The 17723-nt window shown below is 35.7% G+C and overlaps 1 long non-coding RNA gene across 1 annotated transcript; it reads right to left on the bottom strand.

The window, feature by feature from the left end:
- Positions 1-11920: 11920 nt before the first annotated feature.
- Positions 11921-12732, bottom strand: LOC148843437 (uncharacterized). The gene is made up of 2 exons (XR_016103837.1): positions 12639-12732; positions 11921-12216 (listed from the first exon to the last, which is right to left on the bottom strand). It is a non-coding gene; the product is annotated as an uncharacterized LOC148843437 (long non-coding RNA).
- Between the last annotated feature and the right edge of the window lie 4991 nt (positions 12733-17723).

Below are 17723 nucleotides of genomic sequence, written 5' to 3'. Positions count from 1 at the left end.
GTACAGAGAATGAATATGGTGGACCCATATTTTATGAGAAGGAAATCGTTGTGCTGATCTCCTAGCTAACAAAGGAATTGATGAAAGAGGCATGCTTAAAGTGATCAATGGTAATTCCCAAATTCTAAGAGATTTTGCTCTTCTTACTCACAAAGATAATTTGGGTTTTCCTATCCTTATAATTAATTAGGTTTTTCTAGGTCTTTATTTTGTGGGCATGAGATGGTGAGGAAGAGCTATGTATGATTGAGTAATGGGGTAGGCAGGCTTAGTCCTCCCCTGTTATTACAAATTTTCCTTTTGAAAATGGTTAATAAAATTTAAGACAGTCGCCCTTCCACCTGGAGTAAAATTTGGGATTAAAAAAAAAAGGTCCACTAAGCCTACATTCCATTCATATATCATCCAAACACCACTAAAGAATTTATAATCAGTTTTAGATGGAGCTTCTGATCCTTATCTATCTAGTAGTATTTTTTTTACTTAGTTTCTAATAATATACAATTACTAATAACATTTGATCATTGAATATTTCACCGGCCGATCTTCCTCAAGCCAATGTAGGGTTTGGGAGGGATAGATGTATATTTGTAGCCTTACCCTGGCAGACAAAGAGATTGTTTTCAATATTTGTACCCCGATCATCTAAGTCGCAATGGAGCAACAACCCACCCATCGCAGTGCCACTCTTTTATTTAATATGCAGTTAACGTAAGGAAGATGGCAGAGAGAAATTATAAAGAGGTCCACTTAGATTGATGAAGAAACAGTACAAGGTGTAGAGAGGCTGCCTTTCCTTTATTACGTACAATCACTAAGAAAAGCAAAAGAGATTGTTTAACTTATTTAGCAATTATAGGAACAGAAACAGTTATTGTAATTTCCATCTTTTTGGCAATGACCCTGACCATTGTAGGTTCGATCGCACCAGGCCACGCATGCGTTGATATTACACTCGTTGCTACCGAACGGCTAAACTTCCACACAAGTACGATCGCCAGCAGCATCCGAACTGGGCAACATTGAAGCAACTGCAACAACCATGCATCGTTTATACAATAAGAAAATAAATAAAGGCTGAAAGGAAAGGGGGAATTAATGAGAGCAAGTCTGTATATATTCTACCAGGATACCCATTCCCATTTTGTCATTGATAAACGATTGCATATGTAGCAGAGGAGGCAAGCTCTACGAACTCTAGATATCAATAAAAATTAGGCCTCGTTTCTTTTTAGATAAGTTACTTATTTAGGTAGATACATTTATTCGGGTAAGTGTTTCTCAGAAAATACATACCTGGGTAAGTGCATTTATTCATTTTCTTTTATTTTCTATGCAAATAAGAGAATGATCATTTTACCCACAAAAATACATTATTACAAGGGGCATTTTTGTCCTATTTAGGTGTTGACAATTTTTCTCCAAGGTGGGAAAGTTATTTATCCACCTAGGAGGTAAGTGATAGCCAAGTAAATAAACTTTCCTTAGTCTCAGCGTAAATCTGAAAAAAAGAATATGGGATTTTTGGTCAATGGGAATCAAAATTTCATTGACAAAGTTTCCCCCCTCTCAAAATCCTCAAAAAAAGAGAATGCCCCTTTAGAATAAAAGAAAGAACAACAATATTATTGGTCTGTTGACTGCTCCATGTAATGTAACAATGGCTGTAACACAGTGTGGGAGAAGTGCAACTTGAAACTTTTGCAAATATATAGCAAGTCTATTTTTGATGTTGATACAGAAAGATGTATTCATGTATTATAGAAATGCTCATAAACGTATGGATAAGCAGAGACAAAAAATGAAAATGAGGATAGTTTAAGAAACCTGAGAGGACTAAGGAGACAAAGAAACAGCATCCGAAAAACTTAGCCATCTTTGTATCAACCTATTTGCAGAGTGTGTTCTATCGTGCAAGAAAACTATGTATATCTAAGGTGGATGGATTTTCATAAAGAAAAAAAAAAAAAAAAAAAAAAGAACTGTGGATGGTATCAACTTTTGATGTATCAAATGGGTCCAGCATATCTTTTTAAGAAGCCTAAATATTGGAACTTAATTACGTAAACATGGTCGATAAAGCATAACTTCAAGAAACTTTAATTAGTACTAATGACCTAATCATGTGTACTTGCCCAATTAAGTAATTATTGTATCCACCTATTCTCTGTCTATTAAGCTAAGTTATTTATTTGCTCAAAGAGTTACAAGTTTTCTTATACTCTTGGTTAGGATCAAGAAGAGTACTAAGTACTGTAAATGCTATCTTTTCATGATAGTAAGCAAGCTGCATGTTGCTAAACATGGTTTCTTTATTTACCATCTTCAACTTTGTCCAAATATCAAGCATTTGGGGTTGTATATTTTTAATCCACAATTTTGGCCAAATATCTAAGTAATGACTTGAACGAGCTGAACTGAACTGATTTCTACCATGAGTTATATTAAGTGCAAATCTCGATCGACTCATCTCTTCTAGTTTTTATTTTGAAGATGTTTCAATTGACCCTTTGGTGGCGATTAATGCTATGAATAGGTCGACAGTAGAGACATCTCTACTCTTGCATCAGAAATTGGAAAACATTTCAGGTAAGGGGGTTCCAGGACCACTCTTCTTTTTTCTGGTATCCCCTCCTTAAAATGGCTTTGTGAAGATCAATGTGAACGGAGGTTTTAAGGATCATAATAAAGCTTCTTTTGGTTTTATTGCAAGAGACTCAGCTGGCCTTTTTTGTTGGGCAGCGTGTGGCCTATCTCACCTGAATGCCCTCTGATGGCAATGGCAGAAGCTCTAGCTCTGGTGGAAGCAATAAAGGAAGCAAAAAAGAAAGGATTATTTCGATTTTTTGTTGAATTAGATTGTCAAGTTTTGACCTCATATCTTAACAGCTTGTCCATTCAGGGACCAAAAGACTTGGTTTTTCCTTGAGAAGACATGGCTAGCATCAGATAAGGTATGGAGATCAGGTTCGGTTGGTGCCCCAAAAGTGGTGATGTAGTTGCCCATGAACAGGCGAAGCTTGGTTTCTATTCGGATTTATCGTTTGATGGAGACTTATCAAACTGGTTACTGAATTTGTAGTAGCTTTGTTTTTGTTTCCGTTCTTTAGGTTTGTTGGGTTGTCTCTTTTCTGGTTCTTTTTCCTGCTTGTTAGTGCTCTCTGATCCTTAATTGATAGCACCCCAATTGTATGCTCTATTTCTTGTTGGAATGCAAGTTTGAATGGGATTTAAGGCCTTAAATAAGCTGACAGATAATTAATGGCTCTTTGACTATTTGTGTTATAATTAGATAGTTCATAGAAGAAAACAGCTGCACAATAAGGATGGTAACCCATTTCTACTATGTATGGTAACTGACAGTAACAGGACCAAGCTTACTTGAATTAATTCGAAAACCCATTTCTGCTATTTATGCTAACTGACAGCAGCAGGACCAAGGTTACCTGAATTTTGAAAACTTGAGAAAATGACCCAACCATGTTAACAAGGTCGACCAATCGTACTGTGACCTCCATTACTTCAGAAGTTATAACTGCATTTATCACACAGACGAGAAAAGCAGTCACAATAAGACTGCATGTGTTTTTCGGTATGGAGAAATGGGGCAGGGATCAGTGATAAGTTGTTAAAAAATAAAAACAATGTTTCCAATTAATCTCTCGGCAAACGTGCCAGTTGGGTTAATGAACCAATCACAATACCAAAGCAGGCCAACCATTGATCAGGATGGTTGACGACATCACGGGTTGTCCCGTTGATCAGGATGGTTGAACCATTGATCATTAACCCTGAGAAAATAACAGTTCAAGCTTCGGGTCGGATTTTAAGTGAAAGAAATCAGAAAAGTGAAAGCTCTAAATATAACAATAGAAAAGGAAACGGATCTATTATGTTTTCAATATTCAAACCGTATAGAACTGTCAATATCCAAATGATCTGGAGGCATTCCACCGTGCAAGTGACAATATAGATATTAGAGTCAAGGATTTTGATTTTCCATTTATTGTTTTCTTATGGTATATATAATAAACTAGTTTCACAAACATAAAATCTAACCATAGAAAAGGTATTAATACGGAGGAAGCCTTGTCCTTTAATTTAGAACAGCTGAGAACCCTTGCAAAAGTTTAGGGAACTACAAAATCATGAATGGTTTCTACAAATCTTGGGTTGACGACATGTATAATGATCAATCAAAATCTTTCTTGTCTACCTTACCCCACTTAAGTTTTCAACCAAGGTTTTTAAACTGACCTGGACAATGAACCGGTCAAGGGTTCGGTTATCGTGTTGAATGGTTCGACAGTTTGAACTGAACGAACGGCCAATTCTGACAAAAAATAAAAATAAATAAAAACCAGCCAAATTATTAAGTGGTTCAAATGGTTCAACCGCATGAGTCAGTGGTTTATTGACCAAATCAATGGTTTGGGGGGAAATAACGGCTCTGGGGTAAAATGGAACCGATCACCCGTTTAGTCCAATCAAGTTTTGAAAATCATGCTTTCTACACACATACATTCCTTTTCTATGAATGGCCTAGTAATTATTGTTCATCTCTCAAGTATGAGAACAAATTTCGTCATGATCAAATGTCCCACAGACCAAGGATGGGGTGGGAGTTGATGATGTGTGATTTAGTCGCTCCTAGCTTGATGGCAACTCAGACGTCGGTTGCTCAGGTGGACAGTCAAACTACAAGACAGGTAGGATCAGAGAGCTTGGGGTGGCTAACCCGGCATGGTTACTCCGATGCTTAAGTTAGTAACTATGATGTTGCGAGTTGATAATTCAATAATAAGAGAGCTAGAATGCACTAAATTACATGTACTTGGGTCCCAAGGGTCAGTGCCCTTATATAAATGAGCTGTTGTGGGTCTCACGAAACACCTCCAAAATCCTCAGCCCACGCCGTTAGGAGTCTATTCCGCCCTAGGAGGTGGATAACGTGCTAGCCGATAAGGCCTATCATATCCATCAGATCCGAGCGGGATGAGGATAAGACTAATAATCGTGTGGTGTGATCCCGAAGATCTTGGAGATAGCTGGCATGCTTCTAAAAGTCTGCTATGTATCACCTTGGTTGGTTGGGCCATTCCCAAGCTACTCGGACCTCGTTCCTACCGAGGTGCCCGAGACACCCGAGGTGGCCTGACTCACCAAAGTAACGGGGAATGCTAATGTGGTAGGAAGACGCCTAGTCATAGTCTAGTCATTAGGTCATGTCCATGTGTCCACTGTTTGTTAGGTTGGGCCAAATCACCTCTCATCATGAGTGGGTTTAATGAATGACTTTTTGCATTGTTTTCTCCAGTGTTTTGAAACCGACTTAGAAGATGAATTGTTTTTGATTGTGGGTTGTGGGTTAATGGTCCCAACCAATGAACAAGGTGATATGAGTGAGACCGTGCATGGCATGTTCCTACATCCCAACTCTAAGTTTTCAGTACATTGTCTATTATAACTATACATGTTCACAAGATGACCAATTTAGGTTTAGGCTGGGCATTGCCTCTACAGTAATAAATATACCTTTTCACAGGCTGGGTCGGGCTGGGTTGAGCCTAGATTTGCCTCTATATTAATAAAACAAGTCTAGGCCTGAGCCTTGTATAAAGCCGGATTCATGGGCCCAAACTCAACGCCTGACTAAGAACATGGGCAAGAAGATTTTTATTAATTTTTATTCAACAATAAAACTGATTTATTTATATTAAATGACTTTAAACCCAAAAATACTAAAGGACCTCACTTGACTAGAAAAAAGAGAAGAGGAACAAAGAAAAAATATTGTATATTTTTATTATGTAAGATATATTTTTCAAATATTTAAAATATTATCAGTTCTAGCTTAGGCTTGGGCTAGGGTCATTTTGAGAAAGCCAAAGCTTAGCTCGAAAAAAGTTGGGCTTAGTGTTTAGGTCCAATCCCAACAATGAATGGGTCAGGCCAAGCCAGCCCATCAAGCTATCAAGCCCATGATCTACCAAGCCCAATGGAATAGACCTAACCATTGGGTCTAGATCTTGAGTTGGCTCCCAGCTCTTATATAAAGCTTGAAAAGAAGATTTATTTTTTCTTTTGTTTTTATTCAACAATAAAACTATTTTATTTATATTAATCAACCTCAAAACCCAAAAATACTAAAGGATTTCCTTATAACTTGAAAAAAAAAAGAGAAGAGGAACAAACAAAAAAATATAAGCTATATATTTTTTATTATATAAAATATATTTTTAATTATATAGAATATTATTAGGTTGGGCTTAGGCTTAGGCTAGGCTTTCTTAAGAAAGCCTAATCCCAATGGAGAAAATAGATAGGCTTAGTGTTTTAGGTCTGGGCTTGAGTCCACGGGTCTAAAATCTTGTCCAAGCCCAACCATGAACAAGTCAAGCCAGGCTATCCCGCCAGGCTACATGGCTCATAAATGGGTGTAATAATAACCTATTACTTTGTGTTGGATCAATGGTTCAACCAGTTGGGTCGAATGTGTTTTGACAAAGCCAATGGTTTCTTACAAAATAACGAGTTTTATTGTCATGAAACAAAGAATAGGACCAGGTGATCATTTGATCATCGAGATCAACATCATTGGTCTTAGGATGTCTTTTCCACTGATCTAGGGCTGCAAATAAGTCAAGATTAAATTTGAATCCGGATTCTATCTAGTAAGAATCGAATTCGGATACCCCCTTGACCCTAACAAATTCGATTAAATTTGAAATGTCGATACATTTAGTTAGTAGATCAATTTCAAATATAGCCCAGTCTGATCCGCCCTGACCCGATCCAATATGCTAGTTATGAAATATTATATATGTGTATTCTATACAAATTAAATTTAATTATAAATTATATATTATAATAGATTATATATATTATATACATCAAGATTTTTATTACAATCCAACTTGAATGAGATTCAAGTCGGATATCTGATAAGATATTCAAATTCAAATCATAATCTTGATAATTTGATGAATTCTTGTCGAATTTGGATCATCAGATTTGTTATTGAATGTGATTGGATATATCCTTTATTATCCAATCTGATTTGATCCCTTTGCAGCCCTATAGTATTAGGGGTGCAATCGAGCTGAGCTTTGCCAAATTTTGGCATGTCTTGGCTTGGCTTGACTAAAATACTACTAAGTTCGATTCAAACTATATTTTTCAGCTCAAGCTCGATCTGATTAAATATTCAATGAACTCGAATTCAGCTCAAAATCTTGAAAATAACTATATTTGTGTATTATATATAAATATATGATACTTTTTTATAATATATAGTATATGTATGTAAGTACTTATATTTGTATATGTTATCAAACCAAGCTCATAAGCTTTTGAAACAAACTTTTTATTGCTTGACCTCAAGCTTGAATAACTAATTCAGCTTACTCGAAGGTTCGAGTTTGATTAGACTCGAACTGGAATCGAACCTAACCCAATTCAAACTTGAACTTTTTGATTAGAGTTCAATAAGGCATCAAAATCAATATTTGGCTTCTCCAATACCTACTTAATAAAACTTGTTATTATGGTAGATTTTCTTGTGTTTCTTCCTTGCCGGATTAAAATAGTTCCTTGCCCTCAGTCAAGCGCAGAGATCGAGGGCAATTGAGGTAGTTTAAACTCAGATGTTTCTTCTGGCAGCCTAGATTATCTCCCTGGCTGTAGAAGATCCAAAAATCTGGCGGAGCTGTATGACATTGTAGTAGCTAAGCCTATATTCTTCGAGGCACTAGTAGTACTAGATCGAGGGGGACAGGTAGGAGATGTTTGATTGGAGGCTAATTGTAAACTATAGTAATGGTGGGGATTCAAGACGCTCACAATTCCCGGTTTCCCTTTTTGTTTTTATAGCTTTCTGGTGCTTTCTGCTCTATTCGGTAGCAACTATACAACTTGTATGCTCTCTTTCTAATTTCTTAATAAATTATTACTTGTATCTCCATTTCTATGATATAGGGTACAATCCCTTGCATCTCCATTTCTCACTTTTGTGTAATGGAATCTAAATCTATAATTATAACCATCCAACAGTACCTAAATCAATCATTAATTAACTTTTCTACAAATACACACACAAAAAAAGAAAGGTTAGATTGGGAAGGAACTATGATTTCCAGTTACCAAATCTCTTAAATTTATTTCGAAATTCCTTGCTTATTGTGACGAAAGTACCTTTTATATGATTTTTTCTTATTAATCCGTTTTTAATGATTCTTATTAATTAACCTTATGTATAGAAATTTAATGCTTAATATACAACCACATTTGTAGTTTCGAAGGATTATATAGGTTTTGTGCATTTCTATAGGGGTCAGTTCTAGGTTTTTGAAACCGAAACCTATATACCCTATATATCAAGGTTGTTTTTAAGGTTGGTTCTAGGGTTTACATGTAGAACTTGATCCTTGAAAACTTGATTTTTTTAATAATTGATGTTGATATTTGATTAATTGGGACAATCATGGAATTTCTGACGTCCAATAGCTGAAGATCCCACCTATCGATACAAAAAGATGTCAGAGGCCCTGGTGTTATAACTATCATTAAGGCTCAGTTTGGAAGGAGTACAAATACAAATATGTAGAACACAAAGCCTTATATTTTGTATTATTTTGTATGTATTTACACAGTACATATTTGTATTTGTACTCCTTTCAAATGGAGCCTAAAGAATCAAGAGACTCGGCTAAGGTCGTAACACTTGTCATTATGGCCCCTCATTAAGTCGACATGGGAAATGTTGGCTTAATAATAATAATAAGTTAAATGTCATAAATGTTACCTTTTACATTATATATTATATATGAATATTAAATTAAAGATAATGATCAAATCACTTAATTAACAAAAAGGTCAAGTGAGATCATGATCTTTGCAACAATGAATGCTTGAATTCAAATCTTTACATCCTCAAAGTATTTTGGAATTTCTTTCAGTTAACTGAATTTTCAAATTCAAAGCCGGAACTGAATTAACCCGAAAACCAAAATAGTTCAACCAAAAAAGACTAACACCGATATTTTTTTAATTTGAACCAAATAATGTTGATCCCTAATTTAAAACCACATTTCCAAATTTCAATACGACACATACAACAATTCTATCATAACTATGAAACCCAAAATCCAAAATATCCCAATACTAAGCTCTAGATAATGGAAGCTCCCATCATCAGCCGAAAAGTTTAATTCAATAGTTGGTTTAAAACCATGAAACTTATAGCCCACAACATCAATTCACTGAATTTTGCTCTCCTTCCAAAGTTGTCAATTCATTCATAGCTTCATTGGGTAATCATTAAGGAAGTGTTTGGCAAATCTTTTTGTGTGGCCTCTTGGGTCTTTTCAGAGCTCAGAAGACTAAAGTTTGGTCTTCTTTATTTTAGCAATAAAAGACAAGAAGCTGGAAAGACTTGTGCAACAAAAAGCTTATGAAAGCTCAAAATGGCCAATAAATTTAAAATATTCAAACAAAGCTTTAAGGACAAGAATTAAACCCATCGGCACCTAAAACAATTAAACCCATCGATACAGTCACAAATCAGTGGGTTCTCTCTCTTCTCAATCCTTCAAAATGCCCAAATTTACAAACCTTCTATGGTAATCGACCATCTATCAACTAAGATCAAGTGTTTAAAATTCTATTTTACAATTGAACCAAGAAGTCGCCATTGAATGGACAAGAAACTTTCTTGGTTCAGTTACAAGTCTCAACAAAATTAGCAAAGATATCATTTGTCTGATCGTCTCAATTTATCTGACCAGGAAATATCAAGTAGTCGTGTTTTGATGTTGATACAGAAAGATGTATTCATATATTATAGAAATGATGATCATAAGTGTATGGGTAAACAGAGTCAAACAAATGAAAATGAGGAAAGTTCAAGAAACCTGAGAGGACGACCAAGAAGCTGGATTAAAACTTAGCCATTTTTGTATCAACCTATTTGCAAAGTGTGATATATTGTGCAAGAAAATTGTACTTATGGAATAATGATAAAGAGTTGTGAGGGTATTTATAGAGTTCTTGGTCTGTAGATTTATTCACAAATAACATTACATTCTATGGTGGATGAATACTATCAAAAAAAAAAAAGGAAAAACACAGAAAAAACTGCAAGTTATTTGCTAACAATGCCTTTAATTTTCAAAACTTAGCAATTAATTAGTCATTTGGCCGAATGGGATATGATAATTAAATAATAAAATTAAGAAATATTGAAACATAAAAAATAAATTATGTAGAAAATATTTGAATATATCTCTAGTATAATATATTGAACAAATTACGCATAGAAATTGTACAGTAGTTTAGGGAGATTGAGTTGTCTGGGCGGTTTCCAGTGGAGTTAGCGAAAAAAAAAATTTGAGAATCAGGACTCGAACTCTTTTCCAATCCAAGAAAAAGGAGAATTGGAGGCTATAAGGCTATTGCCATATTTCAATGCGGAGGCTTGGAAAAAAGACAACACAGCCCACGATCTTGATAAAGGAAGTTCCTTATGAACAAAGGGAAGAGACAGACATGATCAGTGGAAGAGGAGCATAGGTCTGTAGAGTCCCATGTAGAGAAGGATCTACCGGTGGAAAAGTCGTTGGGTTTGCATTTACAGGGTGGGGAAAATTTCGCTAGAGATCTAGGCTTTCCGAAGGTTTGAGGGAAAAGCCAAAAACACACAAGAGAGAAAAAGAAGTGATAGTAATGATGAAGACTTTTATGCAGGTAGTAAGGGGTTCAGGTTCAAAACCGGATTCAGTCAATGCAAAGCCCCTTCCAGCAATCATTATAGCCTTCTATTAGAAATATCTCTCCCATGAAATAAAGGCTGTTGATGGTGCTCGAACAGGCCTTGCACTGACTGAAGCCGATCTCTTCGGATTCGGTGGAGTTCCAAGCTTGTAAAATTTTATGTGGATGCTTCAATAACAGTAGATGCCAGGGGGGAGAAGTAAGGCCACCTGCTAGCCATGTTTATGTAGGGCGGGGTTTATGAAAGTCCTGGTTTTTGTGTATTCAGTCGATGCTTTTTGGGGTTATTTGTTAACTCTTGAAGATGGAAGGTTTTTGATTGTCTTTCATAGCTCTTGGAGCTGTTTTCGTAGTTCAGTTCCAACCTCCGGGAGACCGTGCCCACAGAAAACTGTCGAATATATTGGAATTTGGAAACAACTTCCTATGAATCAAAAGAAAGATATTCCCAATATGCAACTGTTATTTTTAGTGGGTTGAGACGTAAGAATAATGGATAGCAGACTCGAGCCCGACCATACCAGTTGGGTCAATTAACCTGTCACAAATACCATATTCAAGCCAATAATCTCCAAAACATTGTTTTACAAATTAAACTCCTTAACTTGGTCAACAATCCATCGATTCAAGTGGATGATGACTATTATTAAAAAAAAAAAAACCAAAAATGCGGTTGATGAATGACAACACGGGTTGTCCCCTTAACCGGGATGGTTCAACCACTGATCCATTGACCCAAAGAGACGAACAGTTCAAGACCCGGGTCAGATTTTAAGAAGGTGAAAGAGATTGAAAAGTGGAAATTGTAAATATATACCAAAAGAAGAAAAAGGAAATGGGTCTGTTATATATTGAAACCGTATACAGCTGTCAATATCCAAATGATCCGGAGGCATTCCACATTAAACTTAGTTGAGATCCCTCTCTGTGAAGCCGATTTTTCCTACTTAGTTTCTAAAAGCATACAACTGGTGGAGCCATTTGATCATGGAGGCACCACTGAATATTTCACTAATCTCGTCCCTTCACCCAATCCAGCCTTACTCCGGCAGATAGAGAGATTGTTTTCAATATTTGAACCCTGCTCATCCACTCCTTTATTTAACCTCCTTCATTTACATATACTCTGTAAGTCGTATTTATTTATGTATTTTTGCCAAAGGAAATTAAAGAGCTTCACTTAGATTGATTGATGAAGAAACAGTACAAGGAGCAGAGTGGCTGCTTATACAATCGCTAATGAAAACGAAAGAGATTATTCAACTTAATGGCAATAGTCACAGTTACAGGCATGGTAAGATCCTTTGTCGTAACAACTAGCCTTGCCACCGTAGTTTTGGGTGCACCAGGACGTGCATTCAGCGAGATTACATTTTTGAAACAACAGGTTAGAAACTATCTCACAAGGACCGCCTCGAGCATCCGAACTGGGCAACATTGAAGCAACTGCAACAACCATGCATCGTTTAATTTATACAATAAGCAAATAAATATCAAATAATAAATAAACGAATAAAGGCTGAAAGGAGAGGGGGAATTAATGGGAGCAAGTATGTATATATTCTACCAGGATTCCCATTTTATCACTGATAAACGATTGCATGTATAGCAGAGGCAAGTTCTACCAAATCAAGACATCAATAATACTTAAAATATATAAAACAAAGAACAACAATATTATTGGACTGTTGAAGGTTGCACCGTGTGATATAACCATGGGGAGAAGTGTAGCTTGAAACTTTTGCACATATATAGTAAGTCTTTTTTTGATGTTGATACAGAAAGATGTATTCATGTATTATAGAAATGAAAATAAACGCATGGATAAGCAGAGATAAACAAATGAAAATGAGGATAGTTTAAGAAACCTGAGAGGACTAGGAGGACCATGAAGAAGCAACCATAAAACTTAGCCATCTTTGTATCAACCTATTTGCGGAGTGTGTTATACTTTTGCATCTTATGGATTGATAAAGAGTTGTGGGGTATTTATAGAGTTATGGGTCTGCAGAATTGTTCATAAATAACATTCTAAGGTGGATTGGATTTTCAAATAAAAAGAAAAAAAAAAAACTGTGGATGGTATCAATTTTGGATGTATCAAATGGGACCAGCTAGCATATCTTATTAAGAAGCCTAAATAATGGAACTTAATTATGTAAACATAGCCAATAAAGCATAACTTCAAGAAACTTTACTACTAATGACCTAATCATGTGTACTTGCCCAATTAAGAAATTAATGTATCCACCTGTTCTGTCTATAAAGCTAAGTTATTTATTTGCTCAATGAGTAAGCAAGTTTTCTTTTACTCTTGGTTAGGATCAAGAAGAGTACCAAGTACAGTAAATGCTATCTTTTTATGATAGTAAGCTAGCTGCATGTTGCTAAACTTGGTTCCTTTATTTACCATCTTCAATTATGGCCAAATATCAAGCATTTGGGGCTGTATATTTTTAATCAACAATTTTGAACAAATATCAAAGTATTGATTTGAATATGCTGAACTGAACTAGTTCTACCATGAGTTATATTAAGTGCAAATCTCGAATGACTCATCCCTACTAGTTTTTATTTTGAACTGAACTGAACTAGTTTTTATTTTGAAGATGTTTCAATTGACCCTTCGGTGGTGATTAATGCTATGAACAGGTCGACAGTAGAGACATCTATACTCTTGCATCAGAAATCGGAAAACATTTCAGGTAAGGGGGGTTCCAGGATCACTCTTCTTTTTCCTGGTATCCTCTCCTTGAAATGGCTTTGTGAAGGTCAATGTGGACGGAGGTTTTAAGGATCATAATAAATCTTCTTTTGGTTTTATTGCAAGAGACTCAGCTGGCTTTTTTTGTTGGGCAGCGTGTGGCTCTCTGCTCTCTCTGCTGAATCCCCTCTGATGACAGAAGCTCTAGCTCTTGTGGAAGCAGTAAAAGAAGCAAAAAACAAAGGATTATTTCGGTTTTTTGTTGAATTATATTGTCAAGTTTTGATCTCATATCTTAACACCTTGCCCACTCAGGGCCCAAAAGACTTGGTTTTTCTCAGAGAAGACATGGCTAGCATTAGAGAAGATATGGAGATCAGGTTCAGTTGGTGCCCCACAAGTGGTAATGTAGCTGCCCATGAACTGGCGTAACTTGGTTTCAATACAGATTCGTGGTTTGATAGGGACTTACCAAACTGGTCACTGAATTTGTTGTAGCTTTGTTTTTGTTTCCGCTCTTTAGGTTTGTTAGGTTGTCTCTTTTCTGGTTCTTTTCCTGGTTGTTAGTGCTCTCTGGTCCTTAATTGATAGCACCCCAATATACTTCTTGTATGCTCTATTTCATGTTGGAATGCAAGTTTGAATAGGATTTAAGGCCTTAAATAAGCTGGCAGGTAATTAATGGGTCTTTGAATATTTGTGTTATAAATAGATTGTCCATAGAAGAAAACAGCTACACATTAAGGATGGTAACCCATTTCTGCTATGTATGGTAACTGACAGTAACAGGACCAAGGCTACCTGAATTAATTCGAAAACCCATTTCTGCTATATGTAAGGTAACTGACAGTAGCAGGACCAAGGTTACCTGAATTTTGAAAACTTTATAAAATGACCAAACCATGTTAACAAGGTCGACCAATTGTACTGTGACCTGCATTACTTTAGAAGTTATAACTGCTTTTCTCACAGAGACGAGAAAAGCAGTTACAATAAGACTGCATGTGTTTTTAGGTATGGAGAAATGGGGCAGGGATCAGTGATAAGTAGTTAAAAATAAAAACAATGTTTCCAAGCTCTCGGCAACCGTGCCAGTTGGGTCAATGAACCGGTCACAATTAAGGGTGTTAATGGACCGGTTTTGGATTGGACACCATCCAGTCCAAAATCAACTTGGAGGCATTGGACAGACCAACAAAATATATTGGATTGGATCAATCTGGTCTAAAATATTTATTAGATTGGATTTGACCTGGTCCGCTCATAACAAATTTATATTGGATTGGGTTGGATTAAGCCAATATCTGATTCATTGATATAAGATAAGAATACATGTGTCAAAGGACAGTATTTGGCTTAAAGTCAATCTAAATCAAAATGAATTTGAACAGATTGGACATTGAATTGGACCAATCCAAATTAGTACAAAACATTCATTGGATTGGATTGGACCTCATCCATATAAAATGGACTCACACTGGACTGGATCGGATTAGACCAAAACATTCAGGCTACCAACTCCAACCATATTTTACAAATAAAAATATAAAACTCATTAACTTGATCAGCAACCAATGGGTTGACGACTATATATTATAAAAATAAATAAATAACAGAAAAGTGGTTGATGACATCACGGGTTGTCCCGTTGATGGTTGAACCATTGAATCATTAACCCTGAAAAAAGAGCAGTTCAAGCTTCGGGTCGGGTTTTAAAACATAAAATGGTGAACGAGACAGAAAATCGAAAGCTCTAAATATAACAATAGAAAAGGGAAAGGATCTGTTATGTATTCAACATTCAAAGTTCAAACCGTATAGAACTGTCAATATATAATAAAATTTAAAATCTAACCAAAGAAAAGATATTAAAATCTAACCAAAGAAAATATATAATAAAATCGAAAGCTCTAAATATAACAATAGAAAAGGGAAAGGATCTGTTATGTATTCAACATTCAAAGTTCAAACCGTATATTACTGTCAATATATAATAAAATTTAAAATCTAACCAAAGAAAAGATATTAATAAGGAGCAAGCCTTGTCCTTTAATTTAGAACAGCTGAGAACCCTTTCAAAAGTTTAGGTAACTATAAAATCATGAATGATTTCTACAAAGGAGAAAAGAGGAATTTCACCTATTGATTAGCACTGTGGTTATGTTTTAGGGCTTAGTTCATTTTTTGGTAAGTTATTTATCTAGGTAAATGCAATTATTTGGGTAATTTTTTCCTGGATTAAATATATTTATCCATGTTTTTTTTTTCTCATGTAAATAATGTATTGACCATTTTAGTCATAAAAATCCATTATTAAAAGGGGCATTTTTATCCCATTCAAGCGTTAGCAAGTTTCCTCCTTAGTGAAAAAGTTATTTATTCATCTAGGAGATGGGCAGATACCCAGGAAAATAAATTTTTCCTGTTCTCCACATTAATCTAGAAAATGAATGGTATTCTTGGTCAATTAAAACCAAAATTCCATTGACAAACTTTACCCCCCTCAAAATCCAAAAAAAAAAAATACCCCCTTAATGAATGACTTTTTGCATTGTTTTATCCAATGTAGTCTTGAAACTGACTTAGAAGATGAATTGTTTTTGTTTCTGGGTTGTGGGTTAATGGTCCATGCAACTAGGTGATATGAGTGAGACCGTGGCATATTATACATCACCATGGGATGTATAGATTGCAAAAAATTACTCAAAATAAAAAGAAAAGAAATAATCAGACAATCCAGCATACTGTCATGGCGTCTTGAAGTTTTCAATGCATTGTATATTATAAAACTAGACATGTTCACTAGACTTGTTCATGGGCCGGGTGGTCCGACGGGCTAGCTTGGCCCGACCTGGCTCCGGGACGGGCTTCAACAGGTTTATAGGCCCGTAGGCTTAAATTCGGGCTAAAAAGCCCGACCTGTAATAAATTCAAGCTGGGCTCGGGTTTTGTCAAAATAGCCCGGCCCGAGCCCAGCCCGACCCAACCTAATATTAGACTTAAAATGAGTAATGTGATTATGTCTATTTGAATAAATTTTTTGATTTAAGAATGTAAAATTGTGTTTTAAAATATAAAAGAAAGGGGAAAAAAACCATCTTGTAGGCCCATTGTTCATTTAAATAGGAAAAAAAACTATCTGAATTTTTAATTCTAATTTGAATAGGAAAATTTGTTTTTTTATTAGGTTGGGCTTCGGGCTTTTTATTAGGGCCGGGCTCGGGCCCAAGTTATAGGCCCATTGGTCGGGTCGGGCTTGTGCTCAGGCCTAGCATATTTCCCTTAATGACAAATAAAAGCCCGACTCGAGCCTGGCCCGACCCAGCCCATGAGCAGGTCTAATGTTCACAACATGACCAATCTAGGTTTGGGCTAGGCTTGCCTCCACAGTAATAAATATACCTGTTCACAGGCTGGGTCAGGCTGCGTTTGAGCCTGGATTTTCCTTTATAACCCTTGTATTAAGCCTGCTTCTTGGGCCCGAGCTCAAAGCCTGACCAAGAACTTGGGCCAAAAGATTTTTATTATTTTTTATTTAACAATAAAACTGATTTATTTATATTAAATAACTTTCAAACCAAAAATACTTGAAAAAAGAGAAAAGGAACAATGGAAAAATATTGTATATTTTTATTATGTGAGATATATTTTTCATTTATTTAAAATATTATAAGTTCAAGCTTAGGCTCGAGCTAGGGTCTTTTTGAGAAAGCTAATCGAAAAAAATTGGGCTTAGTATTTATGGCCCTAGCGCGAGCATGTAGGCCTAAAATCATTTCCAATCCCAATGATTAATGGGTCAGGCCAAGCCAGCCAGTCAAGCTATCAAGCCTATGAGCTACCAAGTCCAATGGATTAGGCCTAACCATTGGATCTGGATCACGAGTCTGCTCCCAACTCTTATATAGAGCTTGAAAAGAAGATTTTTTTGATTATTTGGCTGTATTTGGTTGCAGTGCAAATTTATTTGCATTAGTAGAAATGCATGGGAGAGAAAATGTAAAAAATGCAAATTCTTGTTTAATTTTGTATGGATTACATTTTATTCTGTTTTATCTCTTAATTTATTTCATTTGTACTGCAATCGAACAAAATAAATTAAAATTTAAAATAAAAATAGGTCAGAAATTGCACTCAAATCATTTGCACTGCCATGGCTTTGCTTCAGGACAAATTTATTTGCATTGCAACCAAACACAGCCTTTTGTTTTTATTAAACAATAAAACTATTTTATTTATATTAATCAAC

The sequence above is a fragment of the Nelumbo lutea genome, chromosome 8 (genome assembly GCF_056320005.1).
Source record: "Nelumbo lutea isolate HS-2025 chromosome 8, American lotus-T2T, whole genome shotgun sequence".
In the NCBI taxonomy this organism is placed as follows: domain Eukaryota; kingdom Viridiplantae; phylum Streptophyta; class Magnoliopsida; order Proteales; family Nelumbonaceae; genus Nelumbo; species Nelumbo lutea.
The sequence above is the reverse complement of the archived record's forward strand: the minus strand, read 5'-3'. Positions and strand labels throughout refer to the sequence as shown.